Source organism: Anopheles funestus, chromosome X (genome assembly GCF_943734845.2).
Source record: "Anopheles funestus chromosome X, idAnoFuneDA-416_04, whole genome shotgun sequence".
Lineage (NCBI taxonomy): Eukaryota > Metazoa > Arthropoda > Insecta > Diptera > Culicidae > Anopheles > Anopheles funestus.
Window position 1 is genome coordinate 12,763,279 of NC_064597.1, and position 22,819 is coordinate 12,786,097.

The 22,819-nt window shown below is 43.1% G+C and overlaps 1 long non-coding RNA gene across 1 annotated transcript in view; it reads left to right on the top strand.

Annotated features, from left to right (window-relative positions):
• The first annotated feature begins 930 nt into the window (after nt 1-930).
• Nucleotides 931-22,819, top strand: part of LOC125771925 (uncharacterized) — a 58,030-nt gene continuing 36,141 nt past the window's right edge. The window contains exon 1 of the long non-coding RNA XR_007419427.1: nt 931-2,285. This is a non-coding gene — a long non-coding RNA (uncharacterized LOC125771925). The remainder of the gene's footprint in view (nt 2,286-22,819) is intronic.

Consider the following 22,819-nt stretch of genomic DNA (forward strand, 5'->3'; position numbering starts at 1 on the left):
CCAAATCGGTATTTGGGATTTTGTGCATCCGAAATGGGCTAAGTTTTGGGATCACCTTCTCATTCAAAATGGGCTAGTTGGGCAGCGAGTGGTGTTTGTTCATTTGTTTAATGTTTTTTTTTATCCAAATGCGATTCTAACCAATTTTCGACCATTTTTACGCATCCCAGTTTGGAGATCTTAGCTAGCAGAATGTTATGATCGATATTGTCGAAAGCCGCTGTTATATAGTATGTAACATCTGTTTGCACATTGTAGTCCTTGTTAAGGATAAATCGAGTAGTGAACGCTAGTTGGTCACTGTTGATCGCCCCGGAACGAGTTCCTTGCTGTTGTTCGCTAATATAATGATCTGATACTACTAACAAGCTGGTCTAGAATCGAATACTAAAGATACTTAAGGTTATTAAGAACTCTTTTTTAAAAATGAGGATAATAAAAGAGCACTTCCTAATCAAGGTTCGAAGACACCGAGCTGCAGGGAGTAGTTGAAGATATTTTTTAACACGGGCGGTTTTTTGGAGATTCGGAGCATCAGCTAAGAATGATGGCAGGTATGTCCACGGAGCCCAGCTTGGCAGTAGATTTTAGTGCTCTCAGCACCTTCGGCACATCCTCTGTGGAAATGTCTGTCACAGGCGGCAAATGTCTTTCTGATTGAATAAATAAAGAAAAACTGTAAAAAAAAATGCGCCAAAAACACATAAATATATTTTGTGCAACATTCATTTGTGCTTCACAAGTGCACGTAATTGTTTCGTGGAAAACCACAAATATCTATGGATTTTACTTTTCTGGGTAGTTTTATAATGTAATTTGTATTAGAAAACAAAACAAAAAATATCGATATAAAAAAACCAAACTCATAGTTTATTTACTTTTATGGACTTAAAGGATTTTTTTCCATATAGAAAACTTACACATCCTGGTATATTTTTCTAGGAATATTCTATTATTTTACACCCCTAATAGCTATTGATGTTGTCTTGTTTTGATATTTTTAGTCTTGGATAGCTGTTCTGAAGGGGTTAAATCAGTGAAGTTTTTTTTTTGCTTTGGTCCACTATGATCGCGTGAGAGTCAAATTTTAGTAAGGCTGATAGGAGGGAGGGAGGGAGCGAAGTAATTTTTAGGGTCCTAACTGGCACTCGACGGGGTCATAAAAAACAAAATGAACAAGAACGGGGTGGGGGAGGGACAATCCTGAATTGTCCTATTTTTTTCCATGGACCAGGCGGTGTTGATTGATTAATTGAAGTGCCATTTGCTTGTGAAATTTTCAAAGAGAGCAGCCACCTTGTCTGTTCCGAATCAACGTATCCTTGCTTCTTAAACTAATATTCTCTAATATTTTTGTTTTTTCAGGTCCTGACCAACGGGATCGCAAGCAGCCGCCTACTCCACATGCAGCAGAGTAATTTGAAAAATAAAAACCAAATCTATCTGCCAGTTAAGTGAGTTTTTTTAAATTAATAATTCAAAAATTTATTGCTTGATTAATTAATTTAAGGAAGTCTTAACCCGACAACGGAATTATGAATTTGCCTCATAGTGAAGGAACGATGAAGTGCCTAAATGTTAAATGAGTGAATGTTAAAATCTCCAACCAATCATATCACTGGATACTGCACGCTTTACTATCACACTAACACTAATGATCGGTGGTGTGAAGGTATTCCGATCATTCGCTCGATTTGGATGCAATGTAACCGGCATCGATCAATATGTGTATAGAGCTGATCGATGAGTTTACCGTTATCCACAGATGTCCATGCGTGTTGTCAGGTGTGCTATGTTCCTGTGACACAAACACCGATAAACAAGCCATTAGTACATCTTTCGCCTCGCACGCGCTTCACTTTTGCTCACATTTCGGGTTTCGGTCGCATCGAAAGATCACGTGTTCGGGTCGTAATGGCGAGGACGATTGGATGGAACTAGATAACCGGATTTCAGTGCGTGCAAATTATATCGTAATTTGTGACTATCATAATCGTATTATAATAGTGAGTGAAATTGTAAGCCGTTTAGTGATATTTAGTGCGTAAATTTCCTACATTTTGGTAGTGAAATGTGAAATGAAATGTGGTTGTGAAAAGTGAAATGTAGAGTGTTCAGTTCCTGCGTTATCTGTGTGTGTATATCGGTGATTTTTAGTGAAAAATTCGTTTTTAGTGCGTAACTTTCTTTTATTCTGTTAGTGAAACATGTAATGTACAGTTTTCAGTTCCTTATGTGATGCTGGGAGAGCTTGATTTGACCGGTAACAGGCAGCGTGAGCAAAGGTGAGTCGCTCTTGTCAATTTATTGCGTTAGCGTGAATAGATGTTTTCTCATTGAAGTGTGCGTGAGCGGTGAATGATGAGCAAATCTCATTTGGTACTGTGATCTTCATGAGCTGTGTGCGTGTTGCAAATGGTACGATTAGTCAGGATAGGTGAATGTTCCTTTTTTTTTTGTTCACTCACAGTTTGGGCATAATGATCAATGTGATGGTTGTGATTCGAGTTTCTTGAGAATTTTTTTTATGATTATGATTTGATTATGATTATGAGTATAATTATGATTATAACTACTTGAGATCAAAATTAAATTTAAAGATTTTTCAATTTTTAGATTAATTAAAAAAAAACTTTTTTGTTTTTATTTTATTTATTTTATTTTATTTATTTTTATTTTGGTTTTATTACTCAAATAAATTAAATCTAGTAAGAAATGAAAGTAAGCGCTAATACTATCATCATTATGTTATAATACATTCGCTTACTTTTTGCTTAATGCACAAAGTCATCATCGAAAATGTTTGATATACTATTTATTTTATTAATTATTATCACATTACTATTATTATTATTATTATTATCATCATTATTATTATTATTATTATTATTATTAAATATTCAATACAACATATGTGACGTCTTCCAATCAACTCGTTTCATCATTTTATACATAAAATATTCTTCTGTAAACCACTAAGTGGATTTTAGGGGAATTTCGGAATATTTTTGTGATAATATACACACTAAATTTTTTTTTAACGCAGTTCAGTAAAATTTTACAGAAATTTTTTCAGCTGAAAGTTCAGTAATCGTTTCAGTAAAGGTAATTTTACTGTATCTTTCAGTGAAGTCGTAAGTGACAGCTCGTTTACTGAAAGTGTGGCAAAGTGAGTATTGATTATTCAGTAAAATTTTGCATATCAAAAATTACAGTTGGTTTGATGAATATTCAGTAAATAGTATGGATGTTGGTTTTACTGAAAAGCCAGCAAGTTTTATTACTGATGTAATTTTTATTTTTATTCTATCGCCATAATGGTAGTTGAAGGCCCTTTAATATTCATCAAAATTAATCTAATCGTCACCGTTGTGCTTGCGTGCAGTTGGGAACATCTGTTTGAAATCCATGTTGATCTGAGTGATGTATACAATATTAGAATCAAGAATATAGTTTGTATTAAAAAATATTTATACATACCAGGTGTACCTGAAATTCTGTTGAAATGGGAAACACTTCGATCATGGTGACAGTCACATTTTGTTTCTTGTTTCGAAGTTCCTTTCAAATCCCAGCAGTCTGTTTTCCAATCTTCCTGAATAAGAACAAATGCCTGTTTCGATGGCACAACAAATTTAAGCTCGTTTACCTGAAGATTTACTCACAGGATAACTCCTTCAGGTCAAGGTTTTCACTGTTTTTGAGCAAAAGCAAGTTAATTTGTAGGTCGGCATCCATTTCGTACCTTCGAATTCACTATTGGACACTATTTACTTTACTTCACGCAAAAAAAAAATGCACAGCGCACCGAACACGAGGAAACATGCAACTTTTGACAGATGGAAGGACAGCTTTTGCTGCTTTTTCAGTAAAAATACCTGAATTTTAATGAAATGCTAAATGTCACATATAATTACTGATCTGCAGTAAAAAATGAAATACTGGAAGGCATCCAGTAAATTGATTTACTATAATCCCGGAAAAGGGTGACATTAAAGCTGAAAATCAGCACAATGAACTATTACTGAACAGCTTTCAGTAAAAAAAAAATTCTGAAGCAAACTTAGAAATGTCAAAATGATCGTCAAGATATATGCACTCCTGCCCAAGGTTAATAATTTTTGTTCGTCCACATTTCGTATCGATTAAATACAAAACAACGCCTGCCTGAAAATTTGTCACAGCCACTGGTACATCTTGCTTGTACACCAGTCCAAGGTGTATTCTAAACATATCCTGATCCAAAAGCAAACCCGTCCACACCGAAGTCCATTCCACGGTTGGATCCACGTCCAGCATGAACCGCGACATCGTTTCGCGTCTGATAAAGCCGTCAAATCGGATCGGTCTTGGGGAGGGGGTTTTGCTGTTAGGTTGTCTGCGAGGTACGGATCTTGGTGCGGACCTTTCCCTCACAGTCGCTGGCATCCTCCCGCGAAACTCCTCCAACAAAAAAAAATCGGACTCCACATTCGGACTCCATTCCGGGCTACCGGGGAATGGGGTGAAGGGGTTGTAGATTCGTGATTCACTCACCCGCTCGTACTGCGTGCCTGGGCAAGAAATCCTCAAACCCTCTTCCCAAAATTCCTCTATTTCTCCATCGCTCCCTTCTAATCTTCCGCTTCGGTTTTACAACAACCCGGAACTGCCATCCTCTCTCTGTCTCTCTCTCTCTCTCTCTCTCTCTCTCTCTCTCTCTCTCTTTCTTTCTCTCTTTCTCTCCACCAAAGATTGTGTTGCAGTGTCACAAGTGCTGAACAGGATGGGGAGGCGGATTGTATCAAGCCACTCGTCTCGGGCTTCCTTTTCGTCATATTTACCATGGGGCGCGTTTCTCACGGTTGCGGCGACGGCGCGATCGCGCGTTATCAACGATCGTCATCGAGACCCGCGAACTCGGAACGCGCGCGAACGAACTCCGCTCGCTCGACATGACTGCTCGCGTTCACCACACACCGTTTTGCCGTACGCTCCCAGTACCGTCCCTCCTCCCTTTCCCGTGTGGGTGATGCTCATGAGAAAAGCGTGATCCAGCCTCCGGAGCCTCCATCCCGACCCGACCCAAGCATGTCAGCTCCTAGATCCTCATGGTAGCTCATTTTCCTTTGCACCGATGCACCGTACGGCCGTCGTACGGTTGAAAGTTTCGCTTTGATGCACCCGGAGGCCCACCCCAATAGAGCACGCACACGACCCTTCCCTTCAGCCTCTGCTACACGACTCACCTTCCCGCCTAAACCACCGAAGAAACACTAGACAGGCAATCGGTGCACCAGCGGCATCTGGCTTATCTTCGACCAAAGGGGACCTACCCACGCCATACTACCACGCGTGGAACGATGATTTCCACGAAACGCGAAACGAGAAACTGTTTCGCTGTTGTGCGTGTGTGTGTCTGTGTATGGCTGCGCTTACGGGCTTTTCTTCAGCCGTGGCTTTTGTTTCAGCTGCGCCCTGTGGGCGCGATCTTAGGCGTTTGCTTCGGTGGCCTAGACCGTGCTTTCCTGGGACCGCTGCTGCGCTTCCCATAAAGTGCACTTTTTTATTATTATATCTTGTCTTGTTAATCATGTCTCACGCAGAATAATCGTGCGCAAACTAATGTTTTTTGTCGTGCAACGGGCGCGCGAGCGCATTCGTTCTCTCTCTCTCTCTCTCTCTCCTCGCCCTTCACATTTCTTCCTGTCGCCGTGATTGCCTTTATTGGTACGGTATGTATTGGCCCGAGTGCGTGCAAAGTGTGCACGTATTTATTTTGTACACCGTTTGGTGAATACCATTTTTCATGTCCACTGGTCGGTCCATTTCCCATTTTCCTCACTTTGGGATGTCTTTCTGAAAATTAACTAACCATCAGTCTTCTAACACAAAATAATAATAGCAGAGTAACCTTTACCTTTAAAAACTATCGCACTAGACTCGTTTATCCCGCTGGATTCGATTCTTATTACGTTAGTAAAGAAATTTCTGTTTATCGCACTGGATTCGTTTCTTATCAGGAAAAGAAAACAATTTTAATCATTTTTTTTTCAACCTGTAACCATTGTAAATGAGTAGTTAATGCTTAAATAAACAAATTGCCTGCGTACTGCAATAAAATAAAATAAAAAATCAGAGTGAGGGTTTGCTCATTATCGTTTTATAACCACTTGATCAGCCATTTCAATACATTGGATCTTCAATGCAACTTTATTTTACCGAATAAATTCCATCAATTTAACACCTTATACTGCCACCGGCCCATTTTAGGAAAGATACTATTCGTTCCACTCCAATCACATCACGTTTCTCCCTTTTTTTTATTCACTAATGTTATCGATCGGGCATGCAAATAAGATCCTCATTATACCGTATGAACTTGTAAAGTTATATGATCGGTAATGATTGCATCCATCATGGGCGCAGCGATGCTGTTGACTGTCCTTGAGCGATTTACTATTGGCGTATCATTTACGCAAGCTTACGTTCGATCTCGTTTTTACTCGTGTTGGATTTTGTGGAGCATTCACCATAAAACCCTCTATGCGTAGGTGCTACAGAACATGACGGTTATTTGCTGGAAGTAATCCTGGCGTACGGTCGAGTTATAACTTTATTGACCCACTAATGCTGAGGGTGATGGTACGCAAATGCGAGTGAAGGTAGTTGACATCTTCGGGAGGTCATTGGTGTTTATTCAACTGGCCCAACTGGGGTGGGAAAGAAGATGGAATTTATGGTAATTAAAATTCCTTTCCGTACACTGCCATTGCTGGCTACAATTGGTTCTCTGTACGGAGTGCAATATTTATATTATGCTGCACAATAAGACATATTTGGAATAATCGATGCAATAAAAATGGTTCTTTCATGTCTGAAACGTTAGATGTCAAGGGAGTCATTTTAAATTCTGAACATCAAATTTGAGAATCTTTGCCAAGTTGTCCAGAAAAGTTGTTAGAATCTTCAAAACCATAAGGGATTTTTTTATCTGGAGTAGTAAGCAATAGACGACATTCTTCAGTTTTTTTCCAGAGTTTTTTGATTTGTTTTAAAAATTGGATAACATTCCCAAAAACTAACCTAACTTATCTTCGTCTAAAATTAAAAGTTACTCTTAATCAATATTGATTTCATTTGCACTACGACAACTCTTCCCGCTTTCATTTCCAGATTGTGTCTATTTCGGGTAAAGCAAAGGTCCAACAAAAAAAAATTAAACTAAAATAAAACAACGAATTGGAAAATTGACCCAACCTGGGCGATCAGGCCACTCAGTCGAAATGGCCGGGCACGACTGGAAAATTAGATCTTCTTGATTCGATAATTCGAACGTTTTTCCCCCGCTCCAAGTTTCATTCCACTACATCTCGGGGCTATAGATGGCGCACCTAGACAAGCGTTCCAAGCGCGAACGCTCGCACGAAGAATCAGCGTCCGGCACAGTTCGGAAAAGTAAAAGCACAATGCATAAACGGGGCAGTTTTCCGCGAGGGTCCCGGAGGGGGGGGGGGGATTGGAGTAGCTTCAAACCCAGCATTGGCTGTTCGAAACTAGGATGGATCGAAGTTCATCGATTTCATCAGGCCTCGGTCCCACGGAAATGCAAACCGCAAACATGGCAAATCCTCCCATCCGCTTACCAACCGTTTTACCAAGTACCATTCCCAACCATTGATGAAGTTGTGGAGGGAAGAGAAAAGACGTAAGAAAAAAAAAAGAAAATCACACACACACATGTTCGCGGGTAAACGAAGACGAGAAGACTTCATCGAACGGTGGAAACGCCATCAAACGCGATGCGCATATATTCACGAATTCTACTCCGCTTTTCGAATGAGTAGAAACATCCGATGGGGGAGGAGGGGTAGGGTTTAGGTGATCCCTGGAGGGAGGGAAGGGGTTTGAGGGCAGTAAATTGGCAAGCGCAACGCAAAATTAAGTCTCCCCCGCTTTTGCCCCGAACCATCAAACGCTATCGCCATTTTGCAGCGCAGGGTTGCAGCAAGGGGACAAGAAATCGCGAAAGCTCGATGCCGGCTCAGCGCGCACTGTGTTGCAGCCGGAGCATTCCGTCTCTGCGGCGCTCGGCAAATGCCGAAATGTGAGGTTAACCGGGACCATGGTGAAACACTGACGCTGAGTGTGGGTGAATGTGTGTGTGTGCGCTAAGAAAACATCAAATCGAAGAAGCAACGTGGCGCATAAAATAACATAATCGTGTGTAGCTGTTTGCACTCGGCGAATGTACCACCTTGGTGCTTGGATGGGAAATTGGAAGAAGCGCAGCGGATAGTGGGTGGCCACGGGTGAGGGTACGAGTGTGAGGATGTTGAAGGTTTTAGCGCTTGAAAATAGAACAAACGCTGTGGCAGCCTCTAGGCAGCCGGGAATCGTTAGCGATTTGCGATGGGAAGATTATTCCTAGCCACAACCCTAATCGACCACCCGACTACCCGCGTTGCAACCGCAGTGTGTTTTCCTCCCACAGCCTTGCTAGCCGATTTTCCACCTCATTTCCTTTCTTACCGCAAATATTGCACGGCTGTTTAAATGACAGAGCGAGGAAGAACGATTTTTTTTTATACACACATACACATTTCGTCTATGTTTCATGCCCTTTCGCATACACGCGTGACATAAAGGCGCGTAAAAACAAAACAGAAAAATGGTGCGAGAAAAGGAACTTAGGGTGACAGGAATGTTAAATTGCGAGGATGGGGAGGGGAGGGAAGAAGAGCAAAATTGGAAGCTAAACACCCACACCCGGTACCCATCTGGGTTGTGTTTTTTTTTGCTTTTATTATTGAGTGCGTGAAAAGAAAAAAAAGATTGAGAAAACCATCCTCCCTAGCTGAGCGTTGGGGAGTTCTTTTTTCCGGGATGAATCTAACAAAAAAAACAATCTCAACGTGCCACACAACATCAACTCCTGCCAGCAAATCAGTCGTAGAAAACCCTTTAATTTCTGCCAACTAGTGGACGGTTTGACAGCGGATGTCAGTGGAGTTGAGGAATGGTGATGAGAACTGCTGCAACACTTGCACTGTCGCACAGCGATTGATTCGAACACTGTTAGGAGGAAACTGATTGAGGCATGGTAATTGAGCTACGTGTTGTGGAGAGTTTCACCACATCTGGGAAGGTTAGCCAATGTAGCAGATTGCAGTTTGACCCCTAGTGCGGACCTTAGCTGGTCGACGCGATCGAGTGAAATGTAAATTGCAGCGTGAAAGCGGAACGATTGTGAGATTTGATCTGGACGGATCGTAACGTTTGTGCGCACAACTAGCTAGAGCAGCACATAGACATCCAGAAGAGAGTGTTGAAGTTAAGCGCAACCCAAAAACCCGGAAGGGAGTTGTGACATTAAACCTATCCTTAATATCTTAAAGTCTCCAATAAAATGCTTGCTATTTAGCTTGAGAACTCATTAGCTTCAGTATTATTGAGCGTGGCCATAGTTCTTAATAATGATGAGAGATGTCTAAAAAAAGAGCTCGATCCTGAAGATAGCTTGAAAGACCTTAAGATATTGGGTGCGATCACTTAAGTAGATCGTTTCGAGAGGTATCTCTCTGGTCTTAATTAGCGAATTGCTTTTCATTCAAACTTGCGAAATGACGACACTTGATAGGTTAAAATTTGCAAGAAGATTCGAAAGTTTCATCTAATACCTTTAAAAACCTCAAGGATTCCAGCATACTGTCTGATGCAGAGTAAAATTGTTGAGCATATTGAGTTAAGCTCTTGTTAAGCAGCTAATTTGGTGTCTTATCTAGTGAATTCTACCTTTTCACCAGATTCTAAAATCTCCAATCTTGTCCACTTCCTCCCATTAGACGTACGAACTAATTAGTTCTTCTAAGCTTCATTGATAAATTCATGGTTAGCGGGGAAAAAACCTAATTTGCACCATCCACGATAACGGTAAGCTTACGAGCGAAAATTTAATCGAAATAAAACGGATCGCACACCGTCCGTGTTCGACTTCGGATCCACCCGGGGTGTATCGTGTGTGCCTGTAGCCCACCCACATCGGTGATGCCTCGCTATCCAAAAGCATTCCCAGCTAATATACTTCATCTCGCTTTTCTTTCATCGCAGCTCATTCTTTCACGCACAGTGATGTAAAGCAAAAACAAGAAAAAACAAACTGCTGCCACGAACCTGTTCCGCTCTATTCCTAAAGTCTGGAGCAAACAGGGTTGCAGCAGGTGTGATCGACTCGTATGTACAGACTTCCCAACATACCTGCGATCTGACAAGAAACACCAACGCAAACGAAGTCTCTCCCTTCTAGCCTCTTGTATGGTGCACACACACACATACACACAAGTATTTATAGCCTATTGAAATCCAATTTTAATTTATAGCTTTACTAGAAGAATAGCGCGACTAGTCACCGTCCTCGTGTAGTGTAGGGCCCTCGGAGGGAAACACCTCGTTACTCCCCCTGTCCATTCCATCCCTGTGCTGATTGTTACTCTAGGAAGTAAAAGAAGAAGAAAAAAAAACTCCCCGGTCAGTGCGTTTGCCCGCTCTAACATCTCTAACAACCTCGTCTTACCGTCACCCATACGGCATTGTCGGTGTCCATCCCCTTTCTAACAGCCCTTTCGCACTTCCAGGTGCAACGATGCGGAACCGCCAACGGCGAGGTGAGTGGCAAAATTCAATGAAAACGCATATGAATAATTAATTAGCTCACGATCTTACACCAGTCAGCTACACCGCGATGTCCTCCACCTTGAGCAATGCATCCTTTTGCTAGGGTACTGCAACCTGTCTCAGGTTTTGCCATTATGTTTGCCGATTTGTATATTTGCATTGTATCGATGCCCTTCGTGAGGTTATTTTTATCTTGCTGTTGTTTGGTTACGGGTTTCTGAGCGGTTAGATCCCTGCGACGATTATAAACGGCACCTGAACCGTACGAGCCGACTGTACATGTGATGTCCATGCGTTAGAGAGCATGTTAGGAAGGGAGTATGAAAATATCTTGTATCATTTCAGTATCGCAATGTGTAGAACGCTGTCATATTGATGCTGTTGAAGATAATAAAGTATTTGAGAGGTAGATTTAGCCGATTCATAATTGATTATGCTAGTTTCAGTAAGTTGTAGAAGTTGATAGTGAATATCCGTAAACCATCCGAAGGGACTCTGGATCGACCTGATAAGCATCCACCCGACGACCAGTTCCACGCTACAATGTTTCCTCCAAATGGGTAGAATGGGTGAGCAATCAGTATGAGCAACAGATCGAGATCAGCTCTTTAAGCGCAATTGCCTGCTCCATACAATCGAAACCTGAAAGGATGGACCTCCAGATGAGCCGCAGTATCAAAATCCCATACGACGGAAGGGAACTTCAATTCGGAAGCAAAATAACATAAATGAAGGAAAAGCAAACCGCCACTCTAAAAGCTGTCAGCACCGTCGGTGGTCCGGGCGGAGGGTAAACCTGGTTGAAGTAGAAGAAGAAAAAAATGTTCCCCTACTCCTCTCCTCCCCTCCCCGCCTCCCATTCTTAATGCAATTGAAAACGCCGTCATCGCCGTCAAGTATCGGCAGTCGGCGGGAACCGACCCGGGTAGACTGAAGCCGCCATCCCGCTAACCGCTGATGTAACAACAATAAAACTTAACCCGATAGCGATCAGTTTCTGCGACTGTAACTGCACTGCTACACCACCCAACAGCCTTGGAACAAAGGCCCGCCATCAAGCACCACAACTAGGGATGGAACATTGGCCCTGTTGTGCGTGTGTGAGAGTTCGCGCAGGCGGCAACTCTGCGCCGATAATTAACTCCCGATGCGATTGCGATAAATTTTGCCAAGCTGACAATTCGATTCTGATTGTGTGCCATCCCGGGGTTGCTCTGTTACAGCGATTTCTTCCTCGGTTTCGTCGCCGGGTTTTTGGGACGTTTCGGGTTTTCGGGAGCTTATCTTCGTAACGAACATCGACGGGGAATGGTGGACACTTTCCTGAGCATTGGTACCTGCGAGTCATCTTGATATGCGTTTTTGGAGGACGGGGATGGCATTCCTCATGGATCGGCTTTCTTGCCTTCATATTTTGGAATATGACTCGCAATTACTGTGTATGTGTTTTTTTGTACACAAAAAGAATACAAACTTCAGTGGAAAGCTCCATAGAATGTATTCCCTATTGAAGTTTATCTAGAAAACCTTATTACTAGGAATAATTAAAAAAAAACATCAGAACTCTCCACAATTGAAATACTCTTCAGAATACAAGATGATTCCGGGGTATTTCTTGAAGTATTCTTCATTTGCCATTTCACTAAAGCTCTAATCTTAATAATGTGAGAACGCTACTTCATGTGAACATGCTATTTAGAGGCGTTTACCTTGAGTGAAAATCTAATTTAAAAAAACGAATCAATATCCCGAAGGCATCTCTTCAGTTTGTACTCAAGCAGTAGGCAACCCAACTCCATGGTATGAGGTCCTCCATTGAGGTCCTACCCTTTGTTTTGTTTGTTTGTTTTTTTTCCACTCCGATGTGTGTCCCCCCAGCTCGGTAACGAATCTTCAAGCAGAGTTCACACACCGCTTGCATGCAAAAACGCAAGAAGAGGTGTGACATTTATCTCATATACGCTTACGTAGCGTAAACGGTGCGGAACGAGTGCGGAAGCGGGCTCGTCCAAAAGGTAGCCGCTGTCGCTAAGCGTTTCGAACGAAATGATTTAGGTTCGCCCGGTCGGATTGGTTTATGAACGCGCGAAACATTCATTACTACAAACATAATAGACCAATTATCGTCGATTCGCTCGGTTCCGCTGCCACCAAAGGGATGGCGTGTGCGCTGGGTGTCCCACCCAGCAGCCACTGTCCGTTAGGATGTTTGTTTTATATCAAGCAGTATGAAGCGAAATAAGGTTTTGCTGATAGCATTGCAGATGGAAGCGGACAGGGTGCACAGTGAATTGAACGTTCGCCCTTTTTAAATACGACGAGATGAGCATCTCGCATCGCGATCGAAGCTCTTTGCGGAGCCTACCGCCGCCAAGGGAAGGGTTTTGTTTTGGTTTTCGGGTTGCCTCCGGTCGCACCCACCCGAACCACCCGTTGTGCAACGAGATATGGAGAGCGAAAGGAATGCGCAAAAGCGAAAGAAAAATGCTTCCAAAAGCACACTACTCGGTGCGAACAGTGCAAAAAGGCAAGCGATGGAACCTTTCGAATGCTTGCGATACGCATCTTCCGCAAAACCGAAAGGGTCTTTCCCTGTCACCTTCACCACCGTAATGCAATTTTTTGGGATCATAATTCTTTCCACCCGTTTCGGTACACAACGGCCCATTCCTGTTGTTTTTGTTTTGGGGCCCCGCGTTAGTAAGATAATTCCCACAGTTTGCGAGGCGGAATATAAAAAGGTGGATTTTTTACCACCGCTTTTTTGTAGTAAAAATAAAAAAAATACTAAAAACTCATTGTTGACAAGCAAATTGAACAGTAATATGCATTTATTTGTTTACTATTTACTAAATGTCATTAATGACATAACGTTATGGTTATAGCAACGGATTCAAAACTTCACAACTAGTCTAAAAAGATGTCACATACAAAAAGATCTTCCATTTTTTTCTTCAATTAATTCTCCTTTTGCATGAATCATCCGTTTGAAGAAGCATTTTATTTTGTTTTGATAAAAAAAAGACTTAAATAAATACACTAGATAAAGTTTTGCCATTGAGTTTCCAGCAAAGGAAAGCTCTCGTTCTCAATTAGTGGTTGGTGTTGCTTAATTTCGTACGAATACTAAACCCCGGAAGAAGCACTTTCTTCGAAAGCTCTAACCCTCGGTGACAAAAGGGGGATAGTAAGGGAAAAATAAAACAAAACACGGAAAAGTGTGGTCCACAGTTCTCACGCCGACCATCATTAAGCGGAAATCAATCCACCAAGAACGCGGCCAGACCTTGATTTGTTTTCTTTTTTTCGTTTTGGTTCGCGAGGGCAAGAAGCAACTTTAAACAAACGGTTTACGAGATCCAGCAAAAGCTAATGAGGTAATCTGGTGCCGTAAACATTGGGACATTCGGGAACGAAACCCTTACCAGATGTTAGCAATGTCATTTAGTGAGAAAAAACACACACAACTCGGTGATGATGTGTGACTCGGTGACGGTGGATCAAACAGTGGTAGCGTAAACAATATATTGGAGTGGAAAAACCAAACAACAGCAAATGGTTTGCTTTAGTGTTGCCTTCGATAGAACACTTCCAGGAGCTGAACGATGGTGAAACTTGGTGCGGTGCGATTGCATTGCCGCGTCTGGGAATGAGTGTTGCGACCGGTATGAGCACGTACGTGAAATTAATTGGAATAATTATTGCTGTCACTGCCCATTTCTCGTACCGTTCGATCCACCAAAAACCTAACGTCACAGAGCGCGGAGACGTGTACTAACAACGTTTCCAACAAACGGGGTTTTGGGAGCTGTTTTTGACATTTTAACGAACGTTAAGGGGAAGACAAAGCACAATATAAAAAGCAACCTAGAATTCGAACAAACATTAAAGACATCTTGAGGATTTTGCTTTTGCTCACGTCTAAGTCTATTGCTCCCGTACAGAACACCATACCGCACTAGATGACACTGGTTGCGTACCGAAACGGGTTGTTTGCAGGTGTACAATTAAGAGTTTTAATTCTTTACTGCGACGGTCAGCAGGAAACATTTGGGACGCATTACGCGAAACCCCTTCGAAACCCCGCTTCCACCCAGAGCGTCCGGGCAAAGGTGGTCAGGGATTTATTGACCGTCGGGTTGCTAGCGATGAATTGCTAACCGGTGTAGTGAGGGTGTATCGTATTACTTGCTCGGTGTATGATTCCTTCGGTACCGTTAAAACAGGGTGACAGAGGGTTGAAAAGAAATAGACGAGGAACTCGTATGCACCAACCTAACTAACCAGTGTGCGACACTTTGGACATTCAGACATCGAGGGCTCAAATTACGTGCGTTATGTGTGTTGCCTAATTTCGTTCCCCTTCCTCCCTTCCCACCAGAACATTGTCACCAGACATGCAACCAAGGTACACTCGACGAAAGGTAGCCCAGGTTGCCACCTGAGACGCGTCATCGACCCGGAATTGTTGCTCGGAAAGGAATAGAAAAAATACACGCCATGCAACTGTTGAGTGCCGCTGCCCAATTCCTACTGAGACATCGGCTTGAGGTTTTTTTTTGGTTACCAGTTACGCATACGGAATTGCACTCGATTTTCGGAAGCTTACTGCATAGGGTTTCTTTTCAGATATGTGGTGGTAAGTCTAGCCGGTGCTAATTTGGGCTTTATTGTCCCTTTATTATCGTATTAATGTCTTATTCTTTGTTTGTTTTGTGATAAGATCCTATCCTAGATTGCCTATTGTGATATCAATCGAATATCACTATTTTACAAAGAATAGACCACGAAACGTCAACAAAATCAGATTTCACAAATCCTACTCCAAAGTCTAATTTCTTCAGTCTACTCAAGAAGAAAAACTTAAGAAACACTGCAATCTTAGAAGACTACCAGAAAGATGACGACAAAACTAGTTTTGGGTGAATCTGATTCAGATTCATAAATCTGAACGAATCTTTCAACTCAATAGATTCGTTGTATCCACCAAAGTTGGCTAATCTTTTCAGGCGAAAAAGATTGCCCAACTCTGCTCGTACGCACCAAAACAAAAAAAAGAAGATTCGCAGAATGTGAAAAATCGAGCAGGAATCTTATCGTGTAGATGAGCCTAATGAATGACTCTGAATCTGTATTCTGAAGATTCATGAATTCTCATTGAATTATGAATCCTTAAAGTTTCGGTACATCCCAATGTTTTATGTGGTTGCCCCTCCACTACCCAGTCAGAACTTTTGGAATAAGACCGCCCTACCCCCCTGTCCTGGTCAGCCATTTTAATTTAACTTTGTTGGCAGTGAATAGGAGACGATTCATGAATCTTTCAGAATTCAATTGAATTTATGAAAATAGATTAATACTATGGGAGTCGGCTCATGATTTGAATGACTCCTCTCTGAAGATTCATATGATTGATTCTTTTCAAAAGATTCAATAAGCACAACACTACATAAAACCATTTACCAGTTTTAGACTATTTTTTTTTATTATGAAAACTTTTGTTTTTTCTTTTGCTCGGTTAGAACGGCCTGGCCGTATCAAGACTTATTTTACCACGTAGCAGGATAGCCAGTCCTTGCTACGGGGGGACGGTCCGGATGGGATTTGAACCCGGTCCTGCCGTGTGGACGGGTGCCGTTTATCATATACACCACCGGGCCGCCCCAAAACTTTAAAAAAAAATTATTTTGAGTTTTTTTCCATTTTTCAACTTCAGTCATCGAAGATCTTAAGCACAGATCTCCAGCCAATTAATCTAGTACCAAACGAAATAGATATTAAAAAAAAGATTTAAAGCACAATAAAATACTAAAAACCCCTGTCATAACCATCAAATACAGACAGATCGATTAGCCGTATCATAATACTTACCCCACCGGTGTTATAAAACCATCATTCAACCGTCGGCTTCGTCCCATTCCTTGCACAACCATCAACCATCTCACAGCACATTAATTATCTCATTAAATGTTCGGGATCCTTCCACCCATTTAATTACGCACCAAAAGTGCAGTGAAACGCATGCCACCCTTTTAATGGTTTGATTTATGCACTGCTCTTGGGGTGTGAACACATTGTCGTACAACGTGCACAATTCCGATGCAATCATCATCGGTACCACCAACCCAATAAAGGGGTGCGTACGATGTAGTGCCTTGTACAGGCGCTGTTCATACACGAGCACAAATTACAAACAGGCGAACCCTGGGGGGGATTGGGAGGGGAAAGAAGCTATGAGTGTTTGAAGGATAATTAAAATCCACGCGCCTCATTAACACTTTCCACCAAGAAGGGGGAAAATGCAACCGAAACAAGTGTTTTCCCGTTTTGCTGTTGGACGAACTATTGTGAAGAAGAAGGAAGCAGAAAGAATAAAATTTTGGAAGGAGAACAAAACAAAAAGTTTTATGCCGATTGTGTTTTATTCAGGAGAAGGAATTAAATTTTCTAAAAAAAAAGATGCAGTTTGGTAATTCTGGTCTGATTGTACAACAAAAGCAAAGCAAGATAAGAACTCAACCACAACACCTTATACTCCAGTGGGTCTTTTTGTTGGACAAGAAATGGACCCGGTTTTATGCTAACACCCTGTTACGATTCACTCATTCAGTTTGCAGATCGGAAAGTTAATATGCGATCAGGTGTATGTCTTGCACCCTACGCTTTAGCTGGGAATCTTCTCCCAAGAAGAAAAAACTGGAAAAAATGAACATGCTAATTGCGATGTTACAAATTTATGACGAGCAAACAGCAAAGAAACTGGAGAAACTTGGAGAGAGAGAGAGATGTGTAAGATTTATGCAAATTCCCGTACAAGCATATTAGCCTACCCGGAGGCACTTTTACAAAAAAAACCGACACGCTTATTATCTTGTTTAAAAATTATCCCCCAAATGTATGCAAAAAGAAAAACGGGAAAAGAAAACAACAACCAAATGGTGTGTGTAAGATGTTCCGTCTATTGGGAAAGCCTTCCGGACATTTGTTAAGTTGGTGCGTTGGTGCGTTTAAGGTGCGGTCGTTATGTCGTTAGCTTTGGTTCGATGCAAAAAAAAAGTAAGCACACGTGAGGAGAGTGTCTAAGCTTGTCTGGTTCTGTGTGCCTTGCAGCACGCCTCCAACTTCCTCGCGCATTTTTGTTGGATGGGCGAACCTGCTAATTCTAGCTCGTCTAAAGCCGGACTCTCTGTTTAGGGTACGTGCAGCTGTAACGATAAAGATTCTGATGCACACAATTCACACCCACGCGATAATGGGATAAGGGGGGGGGGGGGGGGAGGTCGATTAGATAGACATCCAAGACACTGGACATAGCAGAGGTTTGGAGGCTCCAAGGAAATTGAAGGCAACTCTTGGAAGAATTGGGCCATCGGTAACTACCCTCGGTAAGTTGACCGGTAACGCAGTAACGCAGCACCAACATGCCAAAACATCGTTCCCGTAAAGTAGCACGGCACAAGATAGGCTCTTGGAGTCTCTCAACGCCCCCCCTCCCTCCCCATGAAACTCCCACCACCTACATCCGCACGTTTCGTAATGGGTTAAACTTTCATGCGCACTTGGCATGCAATGCATTGATGTGCACATTCCAGTACGCGTACGGAGGTTTGCTTTTGCACGCTTTTCTAACGACTCCCGCAGGCCGATCGGTGTGTGTGTGTGTGTGTGGGTCTTCACGGTCATTACGCGGGCTAGATCTCCCGGTGCAATTCCCTTATCCCATCCGAACCCATGCTTCAATTTCCTACCGAAACCGAATGATCTTCTACACCATCGCGTTACGGCCTACGCGGTTTTCGCGGTACTGGTGCGTGCCTTCGTTTCGGTGTTTCTCGTGGCTCAAAAGCGTACCGTACCCGGTGGGCATCTTTGGTTGCGCACACCAACGGAAGACGGAACGCTGCACCAGGTTATCGGAACGCAGCACATCTGTACATCTCGGCGAAGAACTGTTATGGGCGATAAGTGCGACTTCCGCGGGCTGTTTTTTCCCCCTCGCCGCATCCGTTACTCGCATACTCGCAGCCTCCCCATTCAGGTTTCGTCTGGTGGTCAAAGGTCTCTGCTCGGACTAGGCACAACCCAGTCAAAACGGTCCCGTCGCCTTATACCCTTCCATGGGGAAACGCTGCGTGCGTTTCAGCGTTTTTGACATGAGTTACGCTCGAAAGTGCCCAACGTCAACGGGTGTGTGCGTTCCCACCCCCTTCAGGAAAACCCGCGCCTCGATGCCCGCAAGCACAAACGGTAATTTGTGCGTCCGTGGGTCCTTTTACATTTCTCCCGGGTTGTTGTTGTGATCGGAAGCGCAAAACCACCACTATTGTGAAGATGTGTAGGCGTGTGCGTTTTTTGCTTGCGAAAGCGTACACCGTACCCGGAGTTGCCTTCCTCCCAGTGGAGCCTCAGCCTGATTTGTGGTGGTGGACTCCAATGTCCAAAACTGTCCAGTTGGTGACTGTTTGGAAATACACCCGGGCAGTGGTGTAACGCGAGCAAAGCGCGAAACGTGTGCAACATTAGCAATTAAAAACATTCCGCCTGCTCACCAGTTTTCGTGTGGGAGGCAAATAATTGATGTCCCTATGCTGTGGAAAGGGAAAGGGTGGAAATAGACGAAGAGATGAAGAGAGGTAAATGATCAGCTATCAGGGTAGCTTTGGGCATTATACTTCGTCTTACGACTCCTGGTAAAACGGAGGGGGGGAAATCCCGATCACTTTTACAAATGTGAATATCCAATTACTGATGACCACATTTCATGTTATGAATCCTAACCTATATTCGGAATTCTAGCCTTGTTCAACTCGTACCAGTTCAGCAGAGATGAAGAAGCAGAGATCTCAATTTTGCACATTCAAAATAAGCGGTAACTTTCTTTTTTATTTACACTTTCTTTTATTTGACACCTATGACACAAAACACTAAATGGACATCCTCGCTATTCGCTAAGATATTCGAGCTTTTGCATCATGTGCAAGGTGACTTCCAAAGAACTCTCGCTCTAAAGACATTCAAAACAAAGAACGTCAAACCTAAACATCTTTGAACACACGCTTCTGGTATTTGGTTTTGCTTGTCTGACGCTTTCGTCACAAGCAGACACAACAAAACGTTCCATCACCACCTCTCTCATGTTCTCCTCATCAAACACACAACCTAAAGCAACCAAGCAGCTGGTAAACTGCAACACAAAAAAAGGTGAAGGAACTCAGCGTGTGCGTGCACCATTCGCAGGACCTACGACTACGTTCACACTCCCTGCGGGGCCATACGCGTAGAAGACGCCAGCTGAAGCCAAAAAACCCCAAGACCACCCTCCTCCCCAAGGTCTCATTTTACGATTCGGCGCGACCAAAAAATTATTACATCCACAGGCAAAAAGGTTCAATGGCCCAGCCAGGTGGGTTGGGGTGTTACGCCAGGGCCATGGCGTTCGCCCTTGATGATCCTTGAATGGAGATTCGGATACCTAACCGGTCATCGATCGGTACGGATGAAGGATGAGTGGATGTGAAACCCCCATTCCAAAACAGCAACAAACAACAAAAAAAAACGGCAGACCGAAAACGGAAAAGGAATCACGAAACAAATACGCTCCAGACATATTTGGAAATAATTTTTCCTAACCGTGTGGATAGATGGCCGGATAAAGGCCGGGTAAGGTGCCAGAGAGAAGGTGTAAAAGGGGTCGCGCGTGTGCCTGTGTGTGTTTGTGTAAGATTTTTCTCGAAAATCATACTGATTCCTATTGCCGTTGATGCAAAATTTTCCTTTTTTTCCATATTTACAACCCTCCCTTTTCCACCAACCCCCCCCCCCCCCCCCCCCAACCCTTACCCTCCAGGTCCCACCCTTGTACTTCGGTGCCACATCGGCAAGGTTTCCGTACGGCCTCGAGCATGTAGATATGTGCGAATATATATAGGGGGGGATGGGTGGCGCTCATGCTTATTTTATTTTCGTCTGCAGTGAACAAGCAAGTCAGCACATACCCCCCCCCCCCCCCCCTACCACTCCCCCATCCCACACACACACACACAAACCAAAACAGAGTCGTAAAACAGCGACCAAAACCATCGCACATCGAAGGTTTTTCGGGAAGGAACAGAAGGACGGAGAAGGTCGGCGATGATGGGGCGACGATACATATTATTATCATCATTTTCGGTTAAGGTAGGTCAAGAAGGTAGTTGAACGCTTCTACATAAATGCAGGCAGAGAAAATTTGCGGAGCGAACACACTCGCAGGCGGTATATTTTCTCAGGAAGCCGCCGAAGAAGCCGCTCCAACGTTGCTTGGTTGGTGGACCATCACCAACGGCACCAGTTATCCGTCTCGCATCTTTTATCCTTTCTATCCGCTCTTTCGTTCTCTCTCTCTCTCTCTCTCTCTGTCTCTCTCTCTCTCTTTCGCAATCTAACGCGTATAGTCCTTGTCAGCTTTTGCTCCAAAAATCTCCAAACCTCACCTTTTTTTCCCGCCCGGTCATACTGCTTTGATGCGAGATTTTGTCAGACTTCAGAGACTCGCACTCAATCGTCCACCTTTTAGCCACCATTACGTCGCAGGAAACCTCATCGGTACATTAGCGTAGAGCCAGTGGTTTGCTCGTACGTGGCTATATGCACCGTCTGCAGATGTTTACGCGCCATTATAAGGATCCATCCTTGTTGTCAGTCATACCCGCGATGACTCAGCCTTCATCTTGCCCCACGTCCAAGGATTTTCTCCCATTTCGGTGGCAATGTTTCGGCTGCTATTAACATACAACAACAACGAAAGTAAAGAAAAAATGCCCAGGCCAACCTTCATCTTGCCAGGCAGGCATACGGGCGCAGGCAGGACTGCGAACATTCGAAGAGTCGCTCGAGGATAAGCAGACCACTCACCCGCTCCGGCACATTCGAAACATCCTCCAACCCCAGTTCGTTTTCTTTGTTATGTTCGCTTCTTCTCGCTTACAACTCATGATGGTACGATCGATAAATTTTGTCTGAGAGCTTTTTTGCTGCCTGCTGGCTGGGCAATGCAATGTGTGCAACCGTGTATATGCGTGTGTGTGTGTGTGTTGGGGAGTTAATGGCGAATTGCTTGATTGTAGGAGAGCAGCAGCTTTTTTTCTTTCTTCCCTGTTACCGATGCGCTTGTTTTCGCATGCTAGTTCTTATAACTTGCCCGTTAGAAGGTTTCCTTCTTAGCTTATTTTTCTTCATCAACACCCAGAGATGCCTCCCGGACATTCATCCGAGCTTTCAGACGTCGCTGAGTTTCGATCAATAGCTGCCGATAATTTTTACGATATTGATCGATCGGTATATCCCAACAGGAGATGGGTGGGCTGCTTATTATGGGGCAGGATAAGATTGTTAGATTTATAAATAAAATCGCTTGTAAGAGTTCCATTTCAAAATCAACAAATTGTCTTGTTGTGTCTTGACTTGATTATGTGCATATGATGTCCTAAAACAACTATGGACGTATCTAGCAAACTAAACTCTCTAATTTCCATAGATATAAGAATAAACTAATTACATAGCTCTTTCAAGTCAAGTTACAAATTTCGTCAAAATTATTTTCTTGATTGATTGTTCTCCAACAATTGAAGAAAATGACACCAGTTTTCTAAAATTCTGGAGCTTTTAAGACAAAACAGGATACATTCCACATTTTAACACTCGAGAGATGTAGAGAACTCTCCAGCAAGCAATACGCTACATAACACAACGACACAACCTTGCCAATTCAGAGATGTTTTGTTTGGTATATAGGTTTTGTTGCGTCTGGACTGGAAGGGCTGTATGTTTTTTTTGGGCGTTGTTGTACGTGCGTTTGTTGTGCTTTTTTTCCTTCCTATATGTGCCTCACCCATTTTCGACCGTGAGTCAGGGTGTAAGGGTTGTTGGTGGTTGTTATTTTTTTTTCCTGCCATGTCTAGCCCGCCTCAAGTCTGGACCATGTCTGGTATGTCTCCGGCCGGTCTACGACCTCCAATATGTGCTAGACACGGGAGTTTTTGTAGGGCTCAATGGTGTGCGAGGATGGGTCCAACGCCCCCTGCACCAGACGAAATCGAAAGGAAACGCACACACACACATAAAGCTATATTTCTGTGTGAAGGGTTAGTAGGCTTGGTTGATTGTTGAACATTTTTTGCGTCTGTAA